General features: G+C 44.7%; 1 pseudogene across 1 annotated transcript in view; it reads right to left on the reverse strand.

Moving 5' to 3' along the window:
* Positions 1-387: 387 nt before the first annotated feature.
* LOC311149891 (centrosomal protein of 104 kDa-like) overlaps positions 388-27,174 on the reverse strand; it is an 87,747-nt pseudogene continuing 60,960 nt past the window's right edge. Inside the window, exons 12-18 of the transcript in view lie at positions 11,474-11,668; positions 10,934-11,027; positions 10,241-10,316; positions 9,804-9,943; positions 6,499-6,566; positions 3,590-3,677; positions 388-617 (exon numbers count right to left, since the gene is read on the reverse strand). The product of the transcript in view is annotated as a centrosomal protein of 104 kDa-like (transcript). The remainder of the gene's footprint in view (positions 618-3,589; positions 3,678-6,498; positions 6,567-9,803; positions 9,944-10,240; positions 10,317-10,933; positions 11,028-11,473; positions 11,669-27,174) is intronic.

Raw genomic sequence — 27,174 nt, forward strand, 5'->3', positions numbered from 1 at the left:
AATTCGTACAATATTATAAATTTAGTATACAGTATACTCATATATGTTTGAGTATAATAATGTAGTAATATATTGTAATAATATTCAGTGTCCCTCCGTTTTGATTTAAGCCAGATATTGGTCCCTGTTCTGAGGGACCCATAGGGAAGGGAAGTGAATCCATCCCTCCCTAGTCAGGGTGTCAACATAGAGCTGTGGCCCCAAAACTCTGACACATATCCTTCCCTCATTTCCTCTCCCACTCCCACTGGTGTAGGGTGACTACATAGTTTGGGTTAAAGCCATTCGATTGAAACCTATCATGTCATTTCAGATCAGTGATTGTAAAGGAAAGGAGACAGAGGAAGAAGGTATTTCATACTGTTGGGATGGTACCCTGGTCCATCTTCATTCCTGGCTCCTGGACAATCTAGGATCCCATTGTGCTGGCCCTTGTGTGAGAAGACTGGGGCAGGGACAATTGGGTGTGGGTTCACAATTTCGCTGGGGTGAGGCGGCTGGTGTGGGTTCGGCCAGCTCTGGGTGCCAAGGCGGGAATCCTGCTCCCTTTGCCCATGGCCCTGCCCCTACCCCCCCACCGACCACGCGCTTCAGCTCAGCCACACTGTCAGGCTTCCCTGTGCACAGGAGAAAGAGAAGAGAATGACCTTCCACCACCATGAGGAAGTACTGAGTGTGTTCACAGGCTATACAGTTGCTATGTATGCTGTAAACAGGTTAACTGCAAGGCAAGCAGGTTGTACAGTGTTTGAATGCTGGCTGTGTGTGTGCACGTTTGGAGTATGGGCATGCATCTACAGTGGGGGAAAAAAGTATTTAGTCAGCCACCAATTGTGCAAGTTCTCCCACTTAAAAAGATGAGAGAGGCCTGTAATTTTAATCATAGGTACACGTCAACTATGACAGACAAAATGAGATTTTTTTTCTCCAGAAAATCACATTGTAGGATTTTTAATGAATTTATTTGCAAATTATGGTGGAAAATAAGTATTTGGTCAATAACAAAAGTTTCTCAATACTTTGTTATATACCTTTTGTTGGCAATGACACAGGTCAAACGTTTTCTGTAAGTCTTCACAAGGTTTTCACACACTGTTGCTGGTATTTTGGCCCATTCCTCCATGCAGATCTCCTCTAGAGCAGTGATGTTTTGGGGCTGTCGCTGGGCAACACAGACTTTCAACTCCCTCCAAAGATTTTCTATGGGGTTGAGATCTGGAGACTGGCTAGGCCACTCCAGGACCTTGAAATGCTTCTTACGAAGCCACTCCTTCGTTGCCCGGGCGGTGTGTTTGGGATCATTGTCATGCTGAAAGACCCAGCCACGTTTCATCTTCAATGCCCTTGCTGATGGAAGGAGGTTTTCACTCAAAATCTCACGATACATGGCCCCATTCATTCTTTCCTTTACACGGATCAGTCGTCCTGGTCCCTTTGCAGAAGAACAGCCCCAAAGCATGATGTTTCCACCCCCATGCTTCACAGTAGGTATGGTGTTCTTTGGATGCAACTCAGCATTCTTTGTCCTCCAAACACGACGAGTTGAGTTTTTACCAAAAAGTTCTATTTTGGTTTCATCTGACCATATGACATTCTCCCAATCCTCTTCTGGATCATCCAAATGCACTCTAGCAAACTTCAGACGGGCCTGGACATGTACTGGCTTAAGCAGGGGGACACATCTGGCACTGCTGGATTTGAGTCCCTGGCGGCGTAGTGTGTTACTGATGGTAGGCTTTGTTACTTTGGTCCCAGCTCTCTGCAGGTCATTCACTAGGTCCCCCCGTGTGGTTCTGGGATTTTTGCTCACCGTTCTTTTGATCATTTTGACCCCACAGGGTGAGATCTTGCGTGGAGCCCCAGATCGAGGGAGATTATCAGTGGTCTTGTATGTCTTCCATTTCCTAATAATTGCTCCCACAGTTGATTTCTTCAAACCAAGCTGCTTACCTATTGCAGATTCAGTCTTCCCAGCCTGGTGCAGGTCTACAGTTTTGTTTCTGGTGTCCTTTGACAGCTCTTTGGTCTTGGCAATAGTGGAGTTTGGAGTGTGACTGTTTGAGGTTGTGGACAGGTGTCTTTTATACTGATAACAAGTTCAAACAGGTGCCATTAATACAGGTAACGAGTGGAGGACAGAGGAGCCTCTTAAAGAAGAAGTTACAGGTCTGTGAGAGCCAGAAATCTTGCTTGTTTGTTATTGACCAAATACTTATTTTCCACCATAATTTGCAAATAAATTCAATAAAAATCCTACAATGTGATTTTCTGGATTTTTTTTCTCAATTTGTCTGTCATAGTTGACGTGTACCTATGATGAAAATTACAGGCCTCTCTCATCTTTTTAAGTGGGAGAACTTGCACAATTAGTGGCTGACTAAATAATTTTTTCCCCCACTGTATATGTAGGATGTTCACCCATTCTGCCCAGAGTGGGTGACAATGTGCTTTGCTGATGACATTTCACTTCCTTATGTTATAAAAAGTCAGATTTCGTAATCTAATACATCCGATAATAAGCACAGAGCTCAGTTGACAGAGTGGTGCAGCTTTCTCTCAGGAACTTTGAGGATTTGACATGTTGTGTTGGTCGTCTTCAAAGTTGTTTCCGCAGGTCGCAAAGTTAGCATTACTATCTGAATTAAATGTAAAAGGCTTTGAAAAGAAAAAGGTTGCGGTACGCTGAGTGCTCCGTTTACATTTCAGAGATACTTGTTTTTGTGAGAACATTTCGAAAAAGAACAGGAATTCTATATATGAAAAGTGTTTACTAAAATATGAAAATACTATGTAATGTCTAAAAATCTATATCCATCTTACCTTCATATTTTTATATGTCTTGCGGGTTCGAGAAGAAAGATGATGAGTTCAACGGGAAAGTGAGCCTGTCAGGTAGTTAATTCTCACACAGCATCCAGCTGAGCTGAAGCCTTTATCCAGCTGAGCTGAAGCCCTTATTTTCTACCACTTTTTAACTCTGGCCTCCATTGATTTAGTCACCCTAATTTTTGCCATCCTACAAGGGTAAAAACTTAAATAACTTTTGAACTGATTATTATAGAGACATGAGGGTTTGACCATTGTTTTCTTTAGAGGATTATCTACACAATTCTACCCATTGGTCAAAATATGCGTTTTTAATTGGACACACTAGTATATGGGACACGAAGGACATCTGAAAGAACATGAAGGTTCCTGTGCTGGCAGAGGTTAGGAGGAAGGGAAAGGACAATAATTCAAAACAACAGAAACGTTTAGTGAAAGAGTGTAAACAGATTACATGCAGAAATGTAAATGTATGCATGTTACTTGAGCACATACTGATCATTCACATGCACTCATTGGTTTTGCATTTTGAAAGTATTACTGGCCTTTCCAGTTTTTATGAACTCACAAAAATGCAAACACACATTATTTACTATACTCACTATTGATATAAGTCACCATTTCAATGCAACTCTTGGTATGAGACAGGAACACCGCTATATATTTGACCAACAGGTAGCATGGGCCCATTCCATGGGTCTAACACTAGCCCAGGCTTTTGGGTGGAAGAGCAGGGGGGTAAGTGGGTGTATGAATGGCTTACCTTGTGCCTGCTGGGCTCTCTGCGATACCGCAGTCCTCCGTGAGTTCTGTTTACAGCCCTCTCGGCCCATGAGGTGAGCCTTCCAGGCCTGGAGGACAAAGAGCAAGTCAGTCTGCTGCTGCCCTGCGAGTCCCCTGACTCTCTCCCTCTATCCAGCCCCTGTGCAGCAGCACTGTGGGCCGGTGTCAGACCCCTAATGGCCGACTTGGCTTCAACACTGGGGCTTTTCATCTGGCACACCAGGCGAGGGCCTCGGCTGCAGACGTTCAACTGCTACAGAGTTTTCCTTGCCGAACGTACGATGTAGTGTGTGAGAGGTGAGGGAGAATGAATGGGGCAGCGCTGCTTGAGTGCTTCCTGAAAATGTGCCTCAGTGCTTCTTAAAAAATCTGAGGACACTGTCCGTGTGTGAGGAGGACACTGTCCGTGTGTGAGGAGGACACTGTCCGTGTTTAAAGAGAGCCATCGTTGTTGAAAGACAGTTTCAATCTTTGCTTGATTGTCTGATACACATGACATGACAATAGTAGATGGATGTCACCAAACAGGTTCCAAATGTCACATAGAGAAGAGTCGCTCACTGTCAAATTGCCCCAAAAAGGAGGCTTAGTGTAGAACATGCATTTGAGCATGCAGCTCAAATGTTCTATTCAAATATCCTTCAATAAAGAGCATCTTTCTTACTATTTAAGCTTCTTTTGTTATATGTCCATAAGCACTTGACAATCCACAGTCTACCTATTTGAAAACCACGCACCTGTAGCTGATATGGTCATTCATTGCCAAACCATATCGAACATGGGAAATGCTACCCTCTAAAATGAATGATGTATCTACTATTTTAAAGTTGCTGTTTTAATAGGTCTTTCTACTACAGCAAGGACCCATGAATACTTCAATCTGAAAATAACTCTCATCTGTGTCTGTGTGAACTCAGTTGACCTTGGGCTGGCAATTGATTTATGACGGCTTGGTGATAAAGGTGATAAAACCAACAACCACATTCCATTCTATGATTAGTAGTGCATGTGAATGAGCTCTCCGGTCTGACTGAGCCTGCATTCCATAGAATGAGTTGGTGTTTGTGTACGGGAGGTACCAGAGAGGAGATGGCTCAGGTATGGATAATGATGAGAGGAACCTTGTCTAGGGGCCAAACTCTGTTTTCTATACAATAAGAACAGTCTTCACAGCAAATGCTATCTGGCTGGGGGATACTCTTTTCCTCATATACCAAGCCTCACCTTTTGACCCATTCCACACATCTGCTGTTTGTCATGTAGACTAAGAGGGTGTATCTTTGCTATAAAATATATTTGTATTCTCTGTATTTCGGAGCTCTCGGCCAGCTTCACTATTGCAGAGCACTCACTCTATTCACTTGTGTGTGTGTGTGGTGTGACCTGCTCCCTTATTAATACGTTTTGAATAAAGAAATATATCTTAATTGGTGGTCGACCTTATCTCTCCTCATTATTGATTAGAATTTCCACGACACAGTATCAGATGGAGGGATTGAGTACGGAAGGAGACACTTGGCCGTAACACCAAACTGCATGATTGAAAAGGGAAAACAAAGGGGAAAAAACAGCAGAGAAGACAACCGAAAGGCGACACCGCGATTACGTCTTTCACCGTTTTACGGGATGACAGTCATGTGCATCCAAATTTCCAACCACAGGGAAGTGAATGGGTTGGATGGATTAGTTCTGACTGTACGACCCTTACAGAAACAACAAATGATTTCACATGTGTATTAAATCACATGATTCCACGTAAAATTTCACGTGAAATCATGTGAAAACATGTTTTTGGAACCCTTCACAGTGATCACATTTTTAGAATTGTAGTTTCATGTTGCTTTACATGTTGTCACATGTTATCACATTAACTTCACATAAGATAACATGTGATCACATGAAAACGTGTTTTTGGAACACTTCACACGTGATCACGTGAAATTCATGTGGTTTTTCTGTAAGGGGACTCCAGGGCCATATTTTCTAAATGCTGTTATTGATATTTAATACTCTCACGTTCACTTTACCATGTAGGAGAATTTGGAAAATGGATAGTGTTGTGGAGGTTGTCACATTTAAGACATTGAATACATAGGCCATTATAAGTACATATTACATTTTGAATTCACATCTCTATGTCAAATGGCCATCTCTTTAATACTTTATTTTGTATCCCTCCATAATAAATCATAATGCAAAAGAGTTGTCACATTTTCTTTTGCTTTGGATTAATAAAATTGCTCTTTTGAAGTGAGGGCTTTGGAGTCCGGCGTGACAGACAATAATGGTTTCCACACAGCTGTTTGGTCCTCAAGCCTAACATTGGCAGCACTCAGAGTGGTGGGAGATTGACAGGCAGCCCAATAACAGAGGTAGGAAAAGAGAGAGGAACTAGGTTTGTGCCAGTGGTTGTGAATGTCCTTACATTTCCTAAACCACCTTTATGTCTATCTATCTACATACTTTGCCTTTTAGCCTACTGTCTCATTCACCTTAGGCCTGTGCCACTTTTTTTCCCTCATCTCAAAAGGTGACACAGGTAAAACTAAGGCCACATGCAGTGTTTATTGTGAATGTGGTCTCCACAAATGCCTTTAGAAAGGTGCATAGACAACAAAGCACGATTGGATTGAATCCCGGCCTAAAACAACATCTACCTGCCTTAGTGGAAATTGCTAAATATTATGAAAACTCATCCCAACTGATAATTTTAATACAATAAAATTGAATGTAATGCTGGCATATTTCTTGATTCGACGAGAAGTACTGTAAGTCATTTAATATCTTACTTGCAGTTAGTATAACAGTGATTGGCTCCAGTGAAAAGGACCAAGGCCAGTATCGGTGGTCCTTTATTATATAATCTGTGGGAGTGCAACACTATCTCACCACCTGTCTGGGCATGAAGTTGTTGTGACACAAAGGACAGTGGTTGAAGCCTTTGCCCGAGACAGGGGCTGAAAGAAAAGAGAAACATGAGTTGCCCAGCACACAACCACAAAATGCCCACAGAAAATGACAGATGAAATCCCTATGAGAGCTTAATCTGAAACATGGCATCGTGGCATGGTGTACACTGGAGAAGTAAGGATATACACTATACATACAAAAGTATGTGTACAGTCGTGGTCAAAAGTTTTGAGAATGAAACAAGTATTGGTCTTCACAAAGTTCGCTGCTTCAGTGTTATGAGATATTTTTGTCAGATGTTACTATGGTATACTGAGGTAAAATTACAAGCATTCCATAAGTGTCAAAGGCTTTTACTGACAATTACATTACGTTTATGCAAAGAGTCAATATTTGCAGTGTTGACCCTTCTTTTTCAAGACCTCTGCAATCCGCCCTGGCATGCTGTCAATTAACTTCTGGGCCACATCCTGACTGATGGCAGCCCATTCTTGCATAATCAATGCTTGGAGTTTGTCAGAATTTGTGGGTTTTTGTTTGTCCACCCGCCTCTTGAGGATCGACCACAAGTTCTCAATGGGATTAAGGTCTGGGGAGTTTCCTGGCCATGGACCCAAAGTTCGATGTTTTGTTCCCCGAGCCACTTAGTTATCACTTTTGCCTTATGGCAAGGTGCTCCATCATGCTGGAAAAGGCATTGGTCGTCACCAAACTGTTCTTGGATGGTTGGGAGAAGTTGCTCTCGGAGGATGTGTTGGTACCATTCTTTATTCATGGAGGGTTCTTAAGCAAAATTGTGAGTGAGTCCACTCCCTTGGCTGAGAAGCAACCCCACACATGAATGGTCTCAGGATGCTTTACTGTTGGCATGGCACAGGACTGATGGTAGCGCTCACCTTGTCTTCTCCGGACAAGGTGTTTTCCGGATGCCCCAAACAATTGGAAAGGGTATTCATCAGAGAAAATGACTTTACCCCAGTCCTCAGCAGTCCAATCCCTGTACCTTTTGCAGAATATCAGTCTGTCCCTGATGTTTTCCTGGAGGGAAGTGGCTTCTTTGCTGCCCTTCTTGACACCAGGCCATCCTCCAAAAGTCTTCGCCTCACTGTGCGTGCAGATGCACTCGCACCTGCCTGCTGCCATTCCTGAGCAAGCTCTGCACTGGTGGTGCCCCGATCCCGCAGCTGAATCAACTTTAGGAGACGGTCCCGGCGCTTGCTGGACTTTCTTGGGCGCCCTGACGCCTTCTTCACAACAATTGAACCTCTCTTCTTGAAGTTCTTGATGATCCGATTAATGGTTGATTTAGGTGCAATCTTACTAGCAGCAATATCCTTGCCTGTGAAGCCCTTTTTGTGCAAAGCAATGATGACGGCACGTGTTTCCTTGCAGGTAACCATGGTTAACAGAGGAAGAACAATGATTTCAAGCACCACCCTCCTTTTAAAGCTTCCAGTCTGTTATTCTAACTAACTCAATCTAACTAACTCAATCAGCATGACAGAGTGATCTCCAGCCTTGTCCTCGTCAACACTCTCACCTGTGTGAACGAGAGAATCACTGACATGATGGCAGCTGGTCCTTTTATGGCAGGGCTGAAATGCAGTGGAAATGTTTTTTGGGGATTAAGTTCAATTTCATGGCAAAGAGGGACTTTACAATTAATTGCAATTCATCTGATCACTCTTCATGACATTCTGCAAATTGCCATCATCAAAACTGAGGCAGCAGACTTTGTGAAAATTAATATTTGTGTCATTCTCAAAACTTTTGACCATGACTGTACCCCTTAAAATGTGTGCATTCAGCTCATTCAGCCACACCCATTGCTGACAAGTGTATAAAATCGAGCACGCAGCCATGCAATCTCCATAGACAAACATTGGCAGTAGAATGGCCTTACTGAAGAGCTCAGTGACCTTCAACGTGGCACCGTCATAGGATGCCACCTTTCCAACCAGTCAGTTCGTCAAATTTCTGCCCTGCTAGAGCTGCCCCGGTCAACTGTAAGTGCTGTTTTTGTGAAGTGGAAACATCTATGAGCATCAACGACTCAGCTGCGAAGTGGTAGGCCCAACAAGCTAACAGAACGGTACCGCCGAGTGCTGAAGTGCGTAGCGTGTAAAAATCGTCTGTCCTCGGTTACAACACTCCAAACTGCCTCTGAAAGCAATGTCAACACAATAACTGTTCGTCGGGAGCTTCATGAAATGGGTTTCCATGGCCAAGCAGCCGCACAGAGGCCTAAGATCATCATGCGCAATGCCAAGCGTCGGCTGGAGTGGTGTAAAGCTCGCCGCTATTGGACTCTGGAGCAGTGGAAACACATTCTCTGGAGTGATTAATCACGCTTCAACATCTGGCAGTCCGACGGACGAATCTGGGTTTGGTGGATGCCAGGAGAACGCTACCTGCCCCAATGCATACTGCCAACTGTAAAGTTTGGTGGAGGAGGAATAATGGTCTGGGGCTGTTTTTCATGGTTCGGTCTAGGCCCCTTAGTTCCAGTGAAGGGAAATCTTAACGCTACAGCATACAATTACATTCTATACGATTCTGTGCTTCCAACTTTGTGGCAACAGTTTGGGAAAGGCCCTTTCCTGTTTCAGCATGGCATTGCCCCCGTGCACAAATCGAGGTCCATACAAAAATGGTTTGTCGAGATCGGTGTGGAAGAACTTGACTGGCCTGCACACAGCCCTGACCTCAACCCCATCGAACACCTTTGGGATGAATTGGAACGCTGACTGCGAGCCAGGCCTAATCGCCCAACATCAGTGCACGACCTCACTAATGCTCTTGTGGCTGAATGGAAGCAAGTCCCCGCAGCAATGTTCCAACATCTAGTCGAAAGCCTTCCCAGAAGAATGGAGGCTGTTATAGCAGCAAAGGGGGGACCAACTCCATATTAATGCCCATAATTTTGGAATGAGATGTTCGACGAGCAGGTGTCCACATACTTTTGGTAATGTAGTGTACGTTGAATGTCTCTGTAGTTGGCCTGCCAAAACAAGCATGTTCAGAGTTGATTCCATGGCTGATTTTGTTTATTCTCTTTATAATAACACTGCCATAGTATTGTTTTAGAAACTTCAGCCTCCAACACAAGGACACACAAAACCACACTTCAATGTTTCAACACACTGCACTGTCATATCCTCACTACACCCAAAGCTCCTCCTGGTTCCCTACCATCCTCATGGCCCTTAATCAATCATGGGTCATTTTGTCATTTCATAGATAGAATTTACTTGCAAGTGGCCTTGGAAGTTACCCATTTAAACCCAGTTTGGAGCCATGCTGGCCTTTGCGTACCTGTCTACATTGGTCACAGCGGCGCAGCATAGGACAATGCTTCCAATACTGCAGGTCCAGTCCATCCTCAGTAAAGGACTCATCCTTATCACCGCAGAATATACAGAGGCTGAAACACATTGTAAACATACACACTAACTGAAACACAATGAGAATATACACACATGCTGAAACAATTATATATACAGGTTGAAACCAATTCAGAATATACACAGGCTGAAACACATTATGAATGTTACAGGCTGAAACATTCAGAATATACTCAGGCTGAAGCATTAAATTCAAAGGCATTCTATGTTCCCCATTAGGTGTTTTGCATTCTTTTATGTATTAGGCTATTTTAACAGAATTTCAGTCAGCTTCATAGCTTGAAAGCTTTCGGAAGTTGCTGTGCATGAACACTCACTTGTCTAAGTCGTTGACAAATGAAGACTGGTCATCTCCTGCATCTGACGGGTTGTTTTGGGGTGCCTTTTTGACACCTGCAAAGCAACAGGCACACATTTCTCACCTGTCACCACAAATTAAAGGGACGGTGTACTGTAGTCCCTAAAAGAGTGCCTCAAAGTGGTGCAAACAGCATTCTACCGTAAGAACAAGGAACGTGATCCACAATGGGTTTTGGCCAAAATGAAACCTTTTTTGGTATTGAGGTGGGTTTATCAAAGTTAGTGTACGTGTGAACAGTGGTTGAGGATAGGGTTCTTTCAACCTTCATACAGACCTGGTTTTATAGCTTTTACAGCCTCTTTCTCCTTTTCTGCTTTGGAATTGCCCTTCTCCTTTATCCCCCCAAAAATGTAAATTCAATTTCTTGCAGAAATACGGTCTAAAAAGTTTAGTAACACCATATAACTGTGTTTCTATCCCAATACATTTTACCAAGCAATGGTACATATGATTAATTGTATTTTGGAAATATTCAAATCAATACCATAGAGACTATTACGTGTGTATTCTATTTAATTCAGTTGTCTATACAATGGAAATACAGTACAGTGGAATAAGGGGAGTGGAATGAGGGCACAAGGAGGAGTGACACAGACACGCTGGCCTGTTGAAGGAAATGAGGTAATAGGTGCAATGATGACAACTTCACCTACACTGATCTCCTTCAAGGCAGCCAGCTGCTCATGAAGACTGAGGATCTCTTCCTTCTCCCTCTCCTGCTGTGCGCCTCCCTTCTTTGACTTCTGAAACAAAATGAAAGAAGCATAGTGACATACTTAATGCCATGGTATAAGTCTCTCCCTCTCTCCCTCTCTCTGTGTGTGTGTGTGTGTGTGTGTGTGTGTGTGTGTGTGTGTGTGTGTGTGTGTTTGCCCATGCTTCTCTAACAGCCCAGTCATGTCTGGGAGCCTTGCAGACAGACTCCACTGCAATGATGACGATGTGTCCTTAACTCACCCAGTGAGACAGGCCAGACGTTACGCAGTGGAACATTACTTAATAGCAGCACGGTCGTTACACACAATGGGACTGGGATACCCTCCTCTCTAATGAGGTGAGAGAACACAAGCGACAGAAAAGAAGCAGCTTGTCACCCATCCCTTAACAACTGTGAGAACGTGTTCAGAATTGCAGCGTGTCCAACATTACGTCATGACTCATTCAAACACACAGACGGGCCGAGCCTTGCCTGGGATTCTACCGGCCACCTGTCGATCCTGGCGAAGCAGTCAAAGATGTTCTTGTAGAGGATGTTCTTGCGTGTGTCGTTGGCCGGGAGGTAGTTGAAGACGGCTTTCTTGTGCAGGCGGTAAATGGCCAGGACGATGCGCACGGCCATCTCTCTCACCTCCGATGAGCTGTGCTTCAGCGCACCTGTACAGAACTGACACAGAGGCACAGAGGTGATGGAACAAGCGAGAACAAGAGCCTTTAGAGAGCTGAAACCGAAACAGAAAGACTAAGGGCCGGTTTACCAGACACAGATTAAGTCTAATACTGGACTAAAAATCATGCTCAATGGAGAATCTTAATTTGTGTCTGGGAAACAGCCTTTGAGAGCCTTAACAGAAATTAAACAAAAAATAAAAACAGGATAGCTTGCTAAAAAAGCTACAACACACTGAGTTTAGCATGATGCACTTTTATAGAGGATGAAATACAAAAGGAGGTTGCATGTCAGAAAGAGGCTAGCATATTAGTACCTGAAAAAGCCTGCATACAGGACCAGTCAAAAGTTTGGACACACCTACTCATTCAAGGGTTTTTCTTTATTTTTTACTATTTTCTACATTGTAGAATAATAGCGAAGACATCAAAACTATGAAATAGCACATATGGAATCATGTAGTAACCAAAAAAGTGTTAAACAAATCAAAATATATTTTATATTCTCAAAGTAGCCACCCTTTGCCTTGATGACAGCTTTGCAGACTTGACATTCTCTCAACCAGCTTCATGAGGAATGCTTTTCCAACAGTCTTGAAGCAGTTCCCACATATTCTGAGCACTTGTAGGCTGCTTTTCCTTCACTCTGCGGTCCAATTCATCACAAACTATTTCAATTGGATTGAGGTCGGGTGATTGTGGAGGCCAGGTCATCTGATACAGCACTCCATCACTCTCCTTGGTCGAATAGCCCTTAATAATAATAATATGCCATTTAGCAGACGCTTTTATCCAAAGCGACTTACAGTCATGTGCGCATACATTTTTACGAATGGGTGGTCCCGGGGATCGAACCCACTACCCTGGCGTTACAAGCGCCATGCTCTACCAATTGAGCTACACAGCCTGGAGGTGTGTTTTGGGTTATTGTCCTGTTGAAAAACAAATGATAGTCCCAAAAAGACAGTGTCACCAGCAAAGCACCCCCACACCATTACACCTTCTCCTCCATGCTTCATGGTTGGAACCACACATGCGGAGATCATCCGTTCACCTACTCTGCATCTCACAAAGACACAGCGGTTGGAACCAAAAATCTCCAATTTGGACTCCAGACCAAGGACAGATTTCCACCGGTCTAATGTCCATTGCTCGTGTTTCTTGGCCCAAGCAAGTCTCTTCTTCTTATTGGTGTCCTTTAGTAGTGGTTTCTTTGCAGCAATTCGACCATGAAGGCCTGATTCACGCAGTCTCCTCTGAACAGTTGATGTTGAGACGGGTCTGTTACTTGAACTCTGTGAAGCATTTATTTGGGCTACAATCTGAGGTGCAGTTAACTCTAATGAACTTATCTGCTGCAGCAGAGGTAACTCTGGGTCTTCCTTTCCTGTGGCGGTCCTCATTAAAGCCAGTTATCATAGCGCTTGATGGTTTTTGCGACTGCACTTGAAGACATTTTAAAAGTTCTTGAAATGTTCCGCATGTCTTAAAGTAATGATGGACTGTCGTTTCTCTTTACTTATTTGAGCTGTTCTTGTCATAATATGGACTTGGCCTTTTACCAAATAGGGCTATCTTCTGTATACCCCCCCCCCCCCCCCACACCCCCTGTCACAACACAACTGATTGGCTCAAACACATTAAGAAGGAAATAAATTCCACAAATTAACTTTTAACAAAGCACACCTGTTAATTTAAATGCATTCCAGGTGACTACCTCATGAAGCTGGTTGAGAGAATGCCAAGAGTGTGCAAAGCTGTCATCAACGCAAAGGGTGGCTACTTTGAAGAATCTAATTATTGAGTATAATGAGCCTGTACCTAGCTTGCTCTTGGCTCAGTGCAGGGCCAGCCGGGTTAGCCCCCCTTGGTCCGAGGACTGATACATTTCTCCCTTTCCCTGTAATTAAAATATATTTTCATTTGTTTAACACTTTCTTTGGTACCTACAGTGGGGAGAACAAGTATTTGATACACTGCCGATTTTGCAGGTTTTCCTACTTACAAAGCATGTAGAGGTCTGTAATTTTTATCATATAAGTACACTTCAACTGTGAGAGACGGAATCTAAAACAAAAATCCAGAAAATCACATTGTATGATTTTAAAGTAATTAATTAGCATTTTATTGCATGACATAAGTATTTGATACATCAGAAAAGCAGAACTTAATATTTGGTACAGAAACCTTTGTTTGCAATTACAGAGATCATACGTTTCCTGTAGGTCTTGACCAGGTTTGCACACACTGCAGCAGGGATTTTGGCCCACTCCTCCATACAGACCTTCTCCAGATCCTTCAGATTTCGGGGCTGTCGCTGGGCAATACGGACTTTCAGCTCCCTCCAAAGATTTTCTATTGGGTTCAGGTCTGGAGACTGGCTAGGCCACTCCAGGACCTTGAGATGCTTCTTACGGAGCCACTCCTTAGTTGCCCTGGCTGTGTGTTTTGGGTCGTTGTCATGCTGGAAGACCCAGCCACGACCCATCTTCAATGCTCTTACTGAGGGAAGGAGGTTGTTGGCCAAGATCTCGCGATACATGGCCCCATCCATCCTCCCCTCAATACGGTGCAGTCGTCCTGTCCCCTTTGCAGAAAAGCATCCCCAAAGAATGATGTTTCCACCTCCATGCTTCACGGTTGGGATGGTGTTCTTGGGGTTGTACTCATCCTTCTTCTTCCTCCAAACACGACGAATGGAGTTTAGACCAAAAAGCTCTATTTTTGTCTCATCAGACCACATGACCTTCTCCCATTCCTCCTCTGGATCATCCAGATGGTCATTGGCAAACTTTAGACGGGCCTGGACATGTGCTGGCTTGAGCAGGGGGACCTTGCGTGCGCTGCAGGATTTTAATCCATGACGGCGTAGTGTGTTACTAATGGTTTTCTTTGAGACTGTGGTCCCAGCTCTCTTCAGGTCATTGACCAGGTCCTGCCGTGTAGTTCTGGGCTGATCCCTCACCTTCCTCATGATCATTGATGACACACGAGGTGAGATCTTGCATGGAGCCCCAGACCGAGGGTGATTGACCGTCATCTTGAACTTCTTCCATTTTCTAATAATTGCGCCAACAGTTGTTGCCTTCTCACCAAGCTGCTTGCCTATTGTCCTGTAGCACATCCCAGCCTTGTGCAGGTCTACAATTTTATCCCTGATGTCCTTACACAGCTCTCTGGTCTTGGCCATTGTGGAGAGGTTGGAGTCTGTTTGATTGAGTGTGTGGACAGGTGTCTTTTATACAGGTAACGAGTTCAAACAGGTGCAGTTAATACAGGTAATGAGTGGAGAACAGGAGGGCTTCTTAAAGAAAAACTAACAGGTCTGTGAGAGCCGGAATTCTTACTGGTTGGTAGGTGATCAAATACTTATGTCATGCAATAAAATGCAAATTAATTATTTAAAAATCATACAATGTGATTTTCTGGATTTTTGTTTTAGATTCCGTCTCTCACAGTTGAAGTGTACCTATGATAAAAATTACAGACCTCTACATGCTTTGTAAGTAGGAAAACCTGCAAAATCGGCAGTGTATCAAATACTTGTTCTCCCCACTGTACATGATTCCATGTGTCATTTCATAGTGTTGATGTCTTCACTATTATTCTACAATGTAGAAAATTGTAAAAAGAAAAGAAAAACCCTGGAATGAGTAGGTTAGTCCAAACTTTTGACTGGTACTGTATGTGATTGATAAGTTGAAACAATCAAATGCTTGTTTAAACCAACAGTCATTATATTACCATAGTCTGATGAGATTGATAGCCATCATAGCATATCGGCTAGAGCATTTACCTCAAAAGGTAAACTGTGTACAAAGGGCACCTCTCCTCTCCCGGAGTCAATAGGCTGGGGACAAGCATCCATTATTCTCTGTTGTCTCTCTCTGCTTCTCATTTTAATTACAGGAAATTCAATCACCTCTTTGCTCCGGCTCCCGGCCCATCTCCCAGGTAACAGGAAGGGAAAGGGAGAAATGTATCAGTCCTCAGACCAAGGGGGGCTAACCCGGGGTGGCCCTGCACTGAGCCAAGAGCAAGCTAGGTACAGGCTCATTATACTCACTAAAGAGAATGGGGAAATGGTAGGCTCAACTCCCATTGAGAACCATTGTTTGAATGTCATGTCAATGTGGTCAATGTTGCAGGCATTAAACTAGGAAATCATGCTATAGCTTTAGGCTACAATCTTAAACAAATATGAATTGAGCCAGACACAAATTAGCCAGACACAATAACAGGTGCACAATCCAGACCCCTTCAGGTTTGTTCCTACTTGTTATAAACTATTGTTATAGATTCTACAGTCGTCCCAAGCTGCCTTGCTGTACCCATCACAGTCTCTGTCCGCTGTTAGAGGGGAGAGGGAGCCCGAGGAGGAAGGTGTGAAACTCAAGCACTGCAGCTCAGTTACATGACCCACCATTGTTCAGTGAGACTACACAGACCTGAGGATGGACGTGAAGCCGTCACCTCACAATATAAATCAGGTGTGTTGACAAAACTGGAAAACTGGGTCTGGGAATTCCCTTTTTTGACCGAAATGCTGATTCTGATCCAACACCTCACTCTCTGAACACACGGGGCCCATATTTACCAGGTGGCAGTGATTATTTACTGTAACAACTTTTCATCAGCCTATCAAAGATCTTAGACTTGTGGATGTGATAGAACACTTTTTCATGAGAGCGTCCTTAACAGAAGTAAAAAAATGGCACGATCTGCTATTCAAAGTTACTAAAATACGCTTAAAATTTATGTTATGTGGGCAGCTTGTCTCTCCCTTTTCTGTTTCCCTGCCTCCTTGTTTTGTCCCCTCTTTGTCTGTGGTATCTGTATGTGTGTTTGTCCCCATTATGTGGGTGTGTCTGGAGTGGATCGGGGGGCGTGCTCAGGATCTGCCTCTCCTGTGCAGCTGCGGGTTGTTTCCAGTGATTCCTGCCTACGCAGCTGCATCCTATTCTCTCATCAACCTGCACTACTAATTCCTGGGCATGGCTCTCCACCGGCGCCAGATCGTTGTTCTTACTAGAGCGGTAACTTGGCTCACCAGTAGAGTAAATTGTCTTTGTCTTCAGCCTGGCTCTTTACTCTCCTTAACCTGTCGTTTGTTTTGTCTTCAGTTCAGACATACCTGCCTGCCTGCCTTCCAGTCTGCCTGCCTGCCTGCCTCAGCCTCTCCTTCCTCCGTAGCCGACTAGCCCACTCTGTTCCTTTTCTTCAGTTGTTTTTGGACTAAGACAAATTGAACTTTTATTAAAATAATTTTTGTTTCTTCCACTCCCTTAGTCGTGTTTTGTTTCTCTGAGTGCTGGGTTTAACCATAGCGTAACAGAACGATCTGGCCATGGACCCAACAGAGAAACAGCACGGGTCAAACGAATACAGCTTCCAACAAGCTATCCAGGCTCAAGGAACGTTGCTAGGACAGCATGACCAATTGATTCGGACTCTTTTGGAAGATAATCATCAACTGCTGAACCAGGTGACTCAGTTAACTACACAAGTCTCTAAATTGTCTGTTATCAGTTCTCCATCTCTCTCTGACCCCCAGTTTGATGCACCCCAAGTTGTTTCCTCTGACATTATGCAGGCTTCGTTCCATCGGGAACCCCCTGTCACGTTGCCTGAACCGTTCAATGGAGAATTGGACAAGTGCCGGGGATTTTTGCTTCAGTGTGACTTGATTTTTCGGCAGAGACCACTGTCGTTTTCTACTGATTCCTCTAAGGTACATTATGTTCTGGGGCTGTTAAGAGGGAGAGCTCTGGTTTGGGCTGAGGCTGTATGCTCAAATCAAACTTTGACTGGATTGACTTTTTCTGCTAAATTGAAGACTGTTTTTGACCATCCTGACCATGTGGGTAATTCCTCCAAGATACTTTTTAATTTGAGGCAGGGTTCTAACAGTGTGGCTGAGTACTCTATTGAGTTCTGGACTTTGGCAGCGGACTCCAAGTGGAACAATGTGGCACTTCAAGGAGCATTTCTAAACGGTTTGAATGAAGCCATTAAGGATGAACTGGCTGCTCGTGACGAGCCACATGATTTACATTCTCTCGTTTCCCTGTCCATTAAGCTAGACAACCGGTTGCGGGAGAGGCGTCGGGAGAGAGGCGGTCGGCTACATCTAGGAGGACGAGTTCCCCAGCCTTCAACCACTCGAGTCTCGCCTCCCCGGAGCCGGCAGCTTCTTGTTCCTGATCCCATCCCGAGCACAGAGGAGGAACCAATGCAAGTGGGTCGAGCTCGACTACCTCCAGCAGAGTGGCAACGGCGCCTCCAGGCGGGTGAGTGCCTGTACTGTGGAGACGCCACACACATTCTGGCTACATGCCCTAAGCGACCAAAAGACAAGGCTCGCTCGTAACGGTGGGTCTACTTGCGAGCCCAGAGTTAGATCCTGAACCCATCATTCCCCGATTACAAGTACCTGTAACCTTACGTTTCCAGAGTCATTCCCTGCCACTCTCAGCTCTCATAGACTCAGGTGCAGAAGACAACTTTATTAGCCACCAGTTCGTTACACAAGCTCGTATCCCCATGGAGCCACTACCTACCCCCATTCGGGTCACAGCCCTTGATGGGCGCCTCCTCGCGGAGATAACTCATCAAACCACCCCCGTTTCCCTAGTGATTTCTGGCAATCATTGTGAAAGCATTCAGTTAAGAGTTATGTCTGGCTCAGCTACCTCCCTAATCCTTGGCTTCCCCTGGTTGGCTCTTCACAACCCACAAATTGATTGGACACGTCACACCATTCTCAGTTGGAGCACTAACTGCCATTCAGAGTGCCTTAGGTCAGCGGTTCCCCCCACTAAGTGTAACCCAACTCATCCCTCAGCTCCTCTCGATCTGTCATCTGTCCCCAAAGAATACCATGACTTAGCGGAGGTTTTCAGTAAGGACAAGGCTCTGTCTCTACCACCACATAGGCCTTATGATTGCCCTATTGAACTGCTTCCTGGTGCTCCCTTGCCCTCTAGTCGCTTATACAATCTGTCCCGACCGGAAAGAGAGGCAATGGAGCAGTATATTGGTGATTCTCTGGCCTCGGGCATAATCCGTCCCTCGTCGTCTCCTTTGGGTGCAGGTTTCTTTTTCGTTTAAAAGAAAGACAAGTCGTTACGCCCCTGTATCGATTTCAGGGGTTTAAACAACATAACTGTTAAAAACAAGTATCCCCTTCCACTCATCAACTCAGCTTTTGAACCTCTGCATGGCGCCACAGTTTTCTCCAAGCTCGACCTCAGGAACGCTTATCACCTTGTCAGAATCCGAAAGGGAGATGAGTGGAAAACCGCTTTCAACACTCCACTGGGGCATTTTGAGTATTTGGTCATGCCCTTTGGGCTCTCTAACGCCCCTGCTGTATTCCAAGCCATGGTGAACGATGTTCTTAGGGATTTTTTGAACCGTTTTGTCTTTGTATACCTGGATGATATTCTTGTTTTTTCCAAGTCACCCGAGGAGCATGAGTCACACGTCCGTCAAGTCCTTCAACGGCTCTTGGAGAATAAGCTGTACGTCAAAGCAGAAAAGTGTGAGTTCCACAAACAGTCTACATCGTTCCTTGGTTTCATCATTGAGAGCGGGCAGGTGAAGGCGGACCCCGAGAAGATCCGGGCAGTGACGGAATGGCCCACACCCACCACCCGTAAGCAACTTCAACGATTTTTGGGCTTTGCTAACTTCTACCGTAGATTCATTAAGGGTTTTAGTAAAGTGGTGGCACCCCTTACTAGACTCACATCCCCAAAAGTCCCTTTTCTGTGGTCCCCTGAGGCGGAGCAGGCGGTAGGGGTTTTGAAGGAACTGTTTTCCACCTCCCCCGTGTTGATACACCCCAATACCTCTCTGCAGTTTATTGTGGAGGTGGATGCGTCTGACTCAGGTGTGGGAGCAGTCCTCTCCCAGCGCTCCCCCACTGACCAAAAGCTTCACCCCTGTGCTTTTTTCTCCAAGAAATTGTCACCCACAGAACGGAATTACGACGTTGGAAACCGGGAACTGCTGGCGGTTAAGCTAGCACTGGAAGAATGGCGGCACTGGCTGGATGGAGCTGAACTGCCGTTTGTGGTCTGGACAGACCACAAAAACTTGGCTTACATCCAAGCCACTAAGAGACTCCACTCATGCCAAGCCAGATGGGCCCTGTTTTTTAGTAGGTTTAACTTTATTCTTACATACAGACCGGGGTCAAGAAATGTTAAACCAGATGCTTTGTCCCGCCAGTTTGCTGACCCTTCGGAGACCAGCGAGCCTGAGGCAGTCCTACCTTCCTCATGCGTCGTGGCGGCAGTACAGTGGGAGATCGAGTCTCTTGTGAAGACTGCACTTGCCACGGACACGGGACCGGGTGATGGACCTCCCAACCTACTCTTTGTTCCCGAGACAGTCCGGTCTCAGGTGTTGCAGTGGATTCACACCTCCCGTTTTGCTGGTCACCCTGGGATGAGACGCACGTTGACGCTGCTTAGGAGACATTTTTGGTGGCCTTCAATGGAAACTGACGTTCGGGCTTTTGTGGCAGCCTGTTCAACCTGTGCTCGGGGCAAAGCCTCCCATCAGTCCCCTTCGGGGCTGCTGCTACCCCTCCCAGTTCCCAGCCGTCCCTGGTCCCACATAGCCATGGATTTTGTCACCGGCCTACCCAAGTCTGACGGTAATGATACTATACTTACCATTGTGGACAGATTCTCTAAATCTGTTCACTGTATAGCATTACCAAAATTACCGTCTGCCAGTGAGACAGCGGACCTCCTAGTCCAACATGTATTCCGTCCCCATGGAATACCTGTGGACATCGTATCTGATAGAGGCCCACAGTTTACTTTCCCGTGTTTGGAAGGTTTTCTGTTCTGCTTTGGGTGCTTCCGTTAGTCTGTCCTCAGGGTTTCATCCCCAGACCAACGGTCAAACAGAAAGAGCCAATCAAAACCTCGAAGCAACCCTTCGTTGTGTGGCTGCTCAACATCCATCATCCTGGGCCAAACATCTGCCTTGGATAGAGTACGCCCACAACTCCCTCACCACCTCTGCCACCGGCCTTTCACCCTTCGAAGTAACCATGGGTTATCAACCCCCTCTGTTTCCTGCTCAGGAGAAGGAATTGGCTGTTCCTTCGGTTCAGGAGAACCTCCGCCGCTGCCAGAGAGTGTGGAGCGACGCTCGGGAAGCGTTGCTTCGGACCACCGACAGGAACAAGACGACAGCGGATAGGAGCAGGACTCCCGCACCTGTGTTTCATCCTGGTCAAGAAGTTTGGCTGTTATCTAAGAACGTACCTCTTCGTACCAAATCACGCAAGCTGTCTCCTCGGTACCTGGGTCCGTTTGTGGTGGAGTCCATCGTTAACCCCGCTGCGGTTCGTTTGAAGTTGCCTTCAGCCATGAAGATTCACCCTACTTTCCACGTCTCCCAACTGAAACCTGTGTCCTCCAGCCTTTTGTGTCCGCCGGCAGATCCACCTCCACCTGTTCGCCTCATTGACGACCATCCGGCCTACACCGTCAGTAGGCTCCTGGACTCTCGGAGGCGGGGTAGGGGTCTCCAATACCTAGTCGATTGGGAAGGTTATGGACCAGAGGAGAGGTCTTGGGTCCCTAAGCGTTTTGTGTTGGATCCTCAGCTGATCACGGACTTCCATCACGACAACCCTGACAGGCCTGGTGGGTCGCCAGGTGGCGACCATTGAGGGGGGGTACTGTTATGTGGGGCAGCTTGTCTCTCCCTTTTCTGTTTCCCTGCCTCCTTGTTTTGTCCCCTCTTTGTCTGTGGTATCTGTATGTGTGTTTGTCCCCATTATGTGGGTGTGTCTGGAGTGGATCGGGGGGCGTGCTCAGGATCTGCCTCTCCTGTGCAGCTGCGGGTTGTTTCCAGTGATTCCTGCCTACGCAGCTGCATCCTATTCTCTCATCAACCTGCACTACTAATTCCTGGGCATGGCTCTCCACCGGCGCCAGATCGTTGTTCTTACTAGAGCGGTAACTTGGCTCACCAGTAGAGTAAATTGTCTTTGTCTTCAGCCTGGCTCTTTACTCTCCTTAACCTGTCGTTTGTTTTGTCTTCAGTTCAGACATACCTGCCTGCCTGCCTTCCAGTCTGCCTGCCTGCCTGCCTGAGCCTCTCCTTCCTCCGTAGCCGACTAGCCCACTCTGTTCCTTTTCTTCAGTTGTTTTTGGACTAAGACAAATTGAACTTTTATTAAAATAATTTTTGTTTCTTCCACTCCCTTAGTCGTGTTTTGTTTCTCTGAGTGCTGGGTTTAACCATAGCGTAACAATTTCAACTGGCCGTTTAGATTACAATGTAGTGCGCCTGGCTCCTGGTACTTTTTCGTCGTTTGCGGCAAGTTCGAATCCCAGGTGAGATTTTTTTCCTTTGAAATGTAGAATTACATTTATTTTGGTAGTGTGTTGCGAAGCGAATTGCAGCCAAAACCTTGTAAATGAAGATTACAAACACTGTATATTTAAAGGAAGAGCTTCTTGGAGTCCCTCTTGCAGACCGACACATAGGCTACTGCTACAGGAGTTTAACATCAGTGCTGCCGGAGCGATGCTCCATCACTTCTCAGAATGTTGCTTAATAATTAATTTATATTCTACATAGGCTTAACATACCGAAATATAATAGCATAACATTACTGTTAGACCAAAAACATCACTTCATATGTAGGCTACACGTACAGTACATCTACAATGTTTTATATGCATTATTATAATCATCCATATGCCTTATTTGAATCAAGCATTGAGGACCAGCAGTGAGCAGTTTTTTCCTTAACAATCTCGACTTGAGGGGAACTCGAACCCATGATTCCTGTACCCCAGATATTCAAGATTAATCGCCTTAGCACTGTACGCCACCTGGCAGCAGTGTCAATCATTGTAAATGACAGCTATTTGACAAGGCCCTTGGACTTGTTTTTACTATGTACGAAAAACTTTGTATAGACGTCCTTTATCTTTTTCCGTAAAAGCACATGGATGTGTGTGAAACGGATAAGCTACAACGTGTGCTTTCGTCATATGTGAAAACATTTAGAATTTTGTCTAACGTTAGTAGGCTAGTCAAGGATGCATCATGCAACCTATTGGTACTTGTGAGAGACCAAGTGGAACAAAAGTAAACCTTGAGTTTGGAGGTTTACTAAATCCCTCTGGTGGCCGATTTGACTTATTTTTAGAAATTCCATTGGTTTGTGGAGAAAAAGTTTAACATCTTTGAGTGTGTGTTACAGGAAATAATCACTGCCACCTGGTGATGTTAGCATAGGGCTAACATGTGCCAGGTTATCTGATGGGACCAGCTACAATCTAGCGTTCTATCACGTGACACTACGTCAACTATTTTAATTGGCTGATGCTTAAACTTAAAGGGGAATGGAAACACTAGGCTTTAGAACACCAGCTAACTGTGAAACACCATATTGGCACTGTTGCATCACTGGCAGGAGAGTTTTGGAATTCCTGAATTTACTGAGGCCATGACCTCTGCGTGCATTAAAAGACCATAATTTGCTGGTGTCAAACCATACAGTGGGGAGAACAAGTATTTGATACACTGCCGATTTTGCAGGTTTTCCTACTTACAAAGCATGTAGAGGTCTGTCATTTTTATCATAGGTACACTTCAACTGTGAGAGACGGAATCTAAAACAAAAATCCAGAAAATCACATGGTAGGATTTTTAAGTAATTAATTTGCATTTTATTGCATGACATAAGTATTTGATCACCTACCAACCAGTAAGAATTCTGGCTCTCACAGACCTGTTAGTTTTTCTTTAAGAAGCCCTCCTGTTCTCCACTCATTACCTGTATTAACTGCACCTGTTTGAACTCGTTACCTGTATAAAAGACACCTGTCCACACACTCAATCAAACAGACTCCAACCTCTCCACAATGGCCAAGACCAGAGAGCTGTGTAAGGACATCAGGGATAAAATTGTAGACCTGCACAAGGCTGGGATGGACTACATGACAATAGGCAAGCAGCTTGGTGAGAAGGCAACAACTGTTGGCGCAATTACTAGAAAATGGAAGAAGTTCAAGATGACGGTCAATCACCCTCGGTCTGGGGCTCCATACAAGATCTCACCTCGTGGAGCATCAATGATCATGAGGAAGGTGAGGGATCAGCCCAGAACTACACGGCAGGACCTGGTCAATGACCTGAAGAGAGCTGGGACCACAGTCTCAAAGAAAACCATTAGTAACACACTACGCCGTCATGGATTAAAATCCTGCAGCGCACGCAAGGTCCCCCTGCTCAAGCCAGCCCATGTCCAGGGCCGTCTGAAGTTTGCCAATGACCATCTGGATGATCCAGAGAAGGAATGGGAGATGGTCATGTGGTCAGATGAGACAAAAATAGAGCTTTTTGGTCTAAACTCCATTCGCCGTGTTTGGAGGAAGAAGAAGGATGAGTACAACCCCAAGAACACCATCCCAACCGTGAAGCATGGATGTGGAAACATCATTCTTTGGGGATGCTTTTCTGCAAAGGGGACAGGATGACTGCACCGTATTGAGGGGTGGATGGATGGGGCCATGTATCGCGAGATCTTGGCCAACAACCTCCTTCCCTCAGTAAGAGCATTGAAGATGGGTCGTGGCTGGGTCTTCCAGCATGACAACGACCCGAAACACACAGCCAGGGCAACTAAGGAGTGGCTCCGTAAGAAGCATCTCAAGGTCCTGGAGTGGCCTAGCCAGTCTCCAGACCTGAACCCAATAGAAAATCTTTGGAGGGAGCTGAAAGTCCGTATTGCCCAGCGACAGCCACGAAACCTGAAGGATCTGGAGAAGGTCTGTATGGAGGAGTGGGCCAAAATCCCTGCTGCAGTGTGTGCAAACCTGGTCAAGACCTACAGGAAACATATTATCTCTGTAATTGCAAACAAAGGTTTCTGTACCAAATATTAAGGTATTTTCTGATGTATCAAATACTTAGTGGGGAAAAAAAGTATTTAGTCAGCCACCAATTGTGTAGGTTCTCCCACTTAAAAAGATGAGAGAGGCCTGTAATTTTCATCATAGGTACACGTCAACTATGACAGACAAATTGAGGGAAAAAAATCCAGAATATCACATTGTAGGATTTTTAATGAATTTATTTGCAAATTATGGTGGAAAATAAGTATTTGGTCACCTACAAACAAGCAAGATTTTTGGCTCTCACAGACCTGTAACTTCTTCTTTAAGAGGCTCCTCTGTCCTCCACTCGTTACCTGTATTAATGGCACCTGTTTGAACTTGTTATCAGTATAAAAGACACCTGTCCACAACCTCAAACAGTCACACTCCAAACTCCACTATGGCCAAGACCAAAGAGCTGTCAAAGGACACCAGAAACAAAATTGTAGACCTGCACCAGGCTGGGAAGACTGAATCTGCAATAGGTGAGCAGCTTGGTTTGAAGAAATCAACTGTGGGAGAAATTATTAGGAAATGGAAGACATACAAGACCACTGATAATCTCCCTCGATCTGGGGCTCCACGCAAGATCTCACCCCGTGGGGTCAAAATGATCACAAGAACGGTGAGCAAAAATCCCAGAACCACACGGGGGGACCTAGTGAATGAATGCAGAGAGCTGGGACCAAAGTAACAAAGCCTACCATCAGTAACACACTACGCCGCCAGGGACTCAAATCCTGCAGTGCCACACGTGTCCCCCTGCTTAAGCCAGTACATGTCCAGGCCCGTCTGAAGTTTGCTAGAGTGCATTTGGATGATCCAGAAGAGGATTGGGAGAATGTCATATGGTCAGATGAAACCAAAATAGAACTTTTTGGTAAAAACTCAACTCGTCGTGTTTGGAGGACAAAGAATGCTGAGTTGCATCCAAAGAACACCATACCTACTGTGAAGCATGGGGGTGGAAACATCATGCTTTGGGGCTGTTTTTCTGCAAAGGGACCAGGACGACTGATCCGTGTAAAGGAAAGAATGAATGGGGCCATGTATCATGAGATTTAGAGTGAAAACCTCCTTCCATCAGCAAGGGCATTGAAGATGAAACGTGGCTGGGTCTTTCAGCATGACAATGATCCCAAACACACCGCCCGGGCAACGAAGGAGTGGCTTCGTAAGAAGCATTTCAAGGTCCTGGAGTGGACTAGCCAGTCTCCAGATCTCAACCCCATAGAAAATCTTTGGAAGGAGTTGAAAGTCTGTGTTGCCCAGCGACAGCCCCAAAACATCACTGCTCTAGAGGAGATCTGCATGGAGGAATGGGCCAAAATACCAGCAACAGTGTGTGAAAACCTTGTGAAGACTTTTTTTGAAGACTTTTTTTCTCATTTTGTCTGTCATAGTTGACGTGTACCTATGATGAAAATTACAGGCCTCTCTCATCTTTTTAAGTGGGAGAACTTGCACAATTGGTGGCTGACTAAATACCTTTTTTCCCCACTGTATGTCATGCAATAAAATGCAAATTAATTACTTAAAAATCATACAATGTGATTTTCTGGATTCCATCTCTCACAGTTGAAGTGTACCTATGATAAAAATTACAGACCTCTACATGCTTTGTAAGCAGGAAAACCTGCAAAATCGGCAGTGTATCAAATACTTGTTCTCCACACTGTATATGAAAACATGATACATATTTTGAATGCTGAGAAAATGCCTTTCACATGATTTGACATACAATTGCACAACATTAATCAAATGGCAATCAGTCAAGAAAAAACACCTGTGAAAATGTGTATCTATGAAAATCAACACTTTTTTCCCCAAACAACTGTAATTACACAACTTCCTAAGGAAGATCGAGAAAAACGTAAAGCATATCGAGTATTCCTTATTTTTTAAGGATTTAAAATCTTTAATCAGAATAGTAATACCTTTTACTGTGAATGAGTTACAATTGTTTTACTGAACAGTGGTATTTTTCTAGAATTCTATGGATGTTCCGTGATCAGACACTTTATTATCTGGATAGTATATTAAAACACATACACTACCATTCAAAAGTTTGGACACACCTACTCATTCAAGGGTTTTTCCTTTATTTTTACATTGTAGAATAATAGTGAAGACATCAAAACTATGAAATGACACATATGGAATCATGTAGTAACCAAAAAAGTGTTAAACAAATTCTTCAAAACAAAACAGATTCTTCAAATAGCCACCCTTTTGCCTTGATGACAGCTTTGCAAACTCTTGGCATTCTCTCAACCAGCTTCATGAGGTAGTCACCTGGAATGTGACAAGGTAGGGGGGTGTACAGAAGATAGCCCTATTTGGTAAAAGACCAAGTCCATATTATAGCAAGAACAGCTCAAATAAGCAAAGAAAAACGACAGTCCATCATTACTTTAAGACATGAAGGTCAGTCAATACGGAACATTTAAAGAACTTTAAACGTTTCTTCAAGTGCAGTCGCAAAAACCATCAAGTGCTATGATGAAACTGGCTCTCATGAGGACCGCCACAGGAATGGAAGACCCAGAGTTACCTCTGCTGCAGAAGATAAGTCCAATAG

Source organism: Coregonus lavaretus, assembly GCF_964263955.1.
Source record: "Coregonus lavaretus genome assembly, chromosome: 22".
NCBI lineage: Eukaryota > Metazoa > Chordata > Actinopteri > Salmoniformes > Salmonidae > Coregonus > Coregonus lavaretus.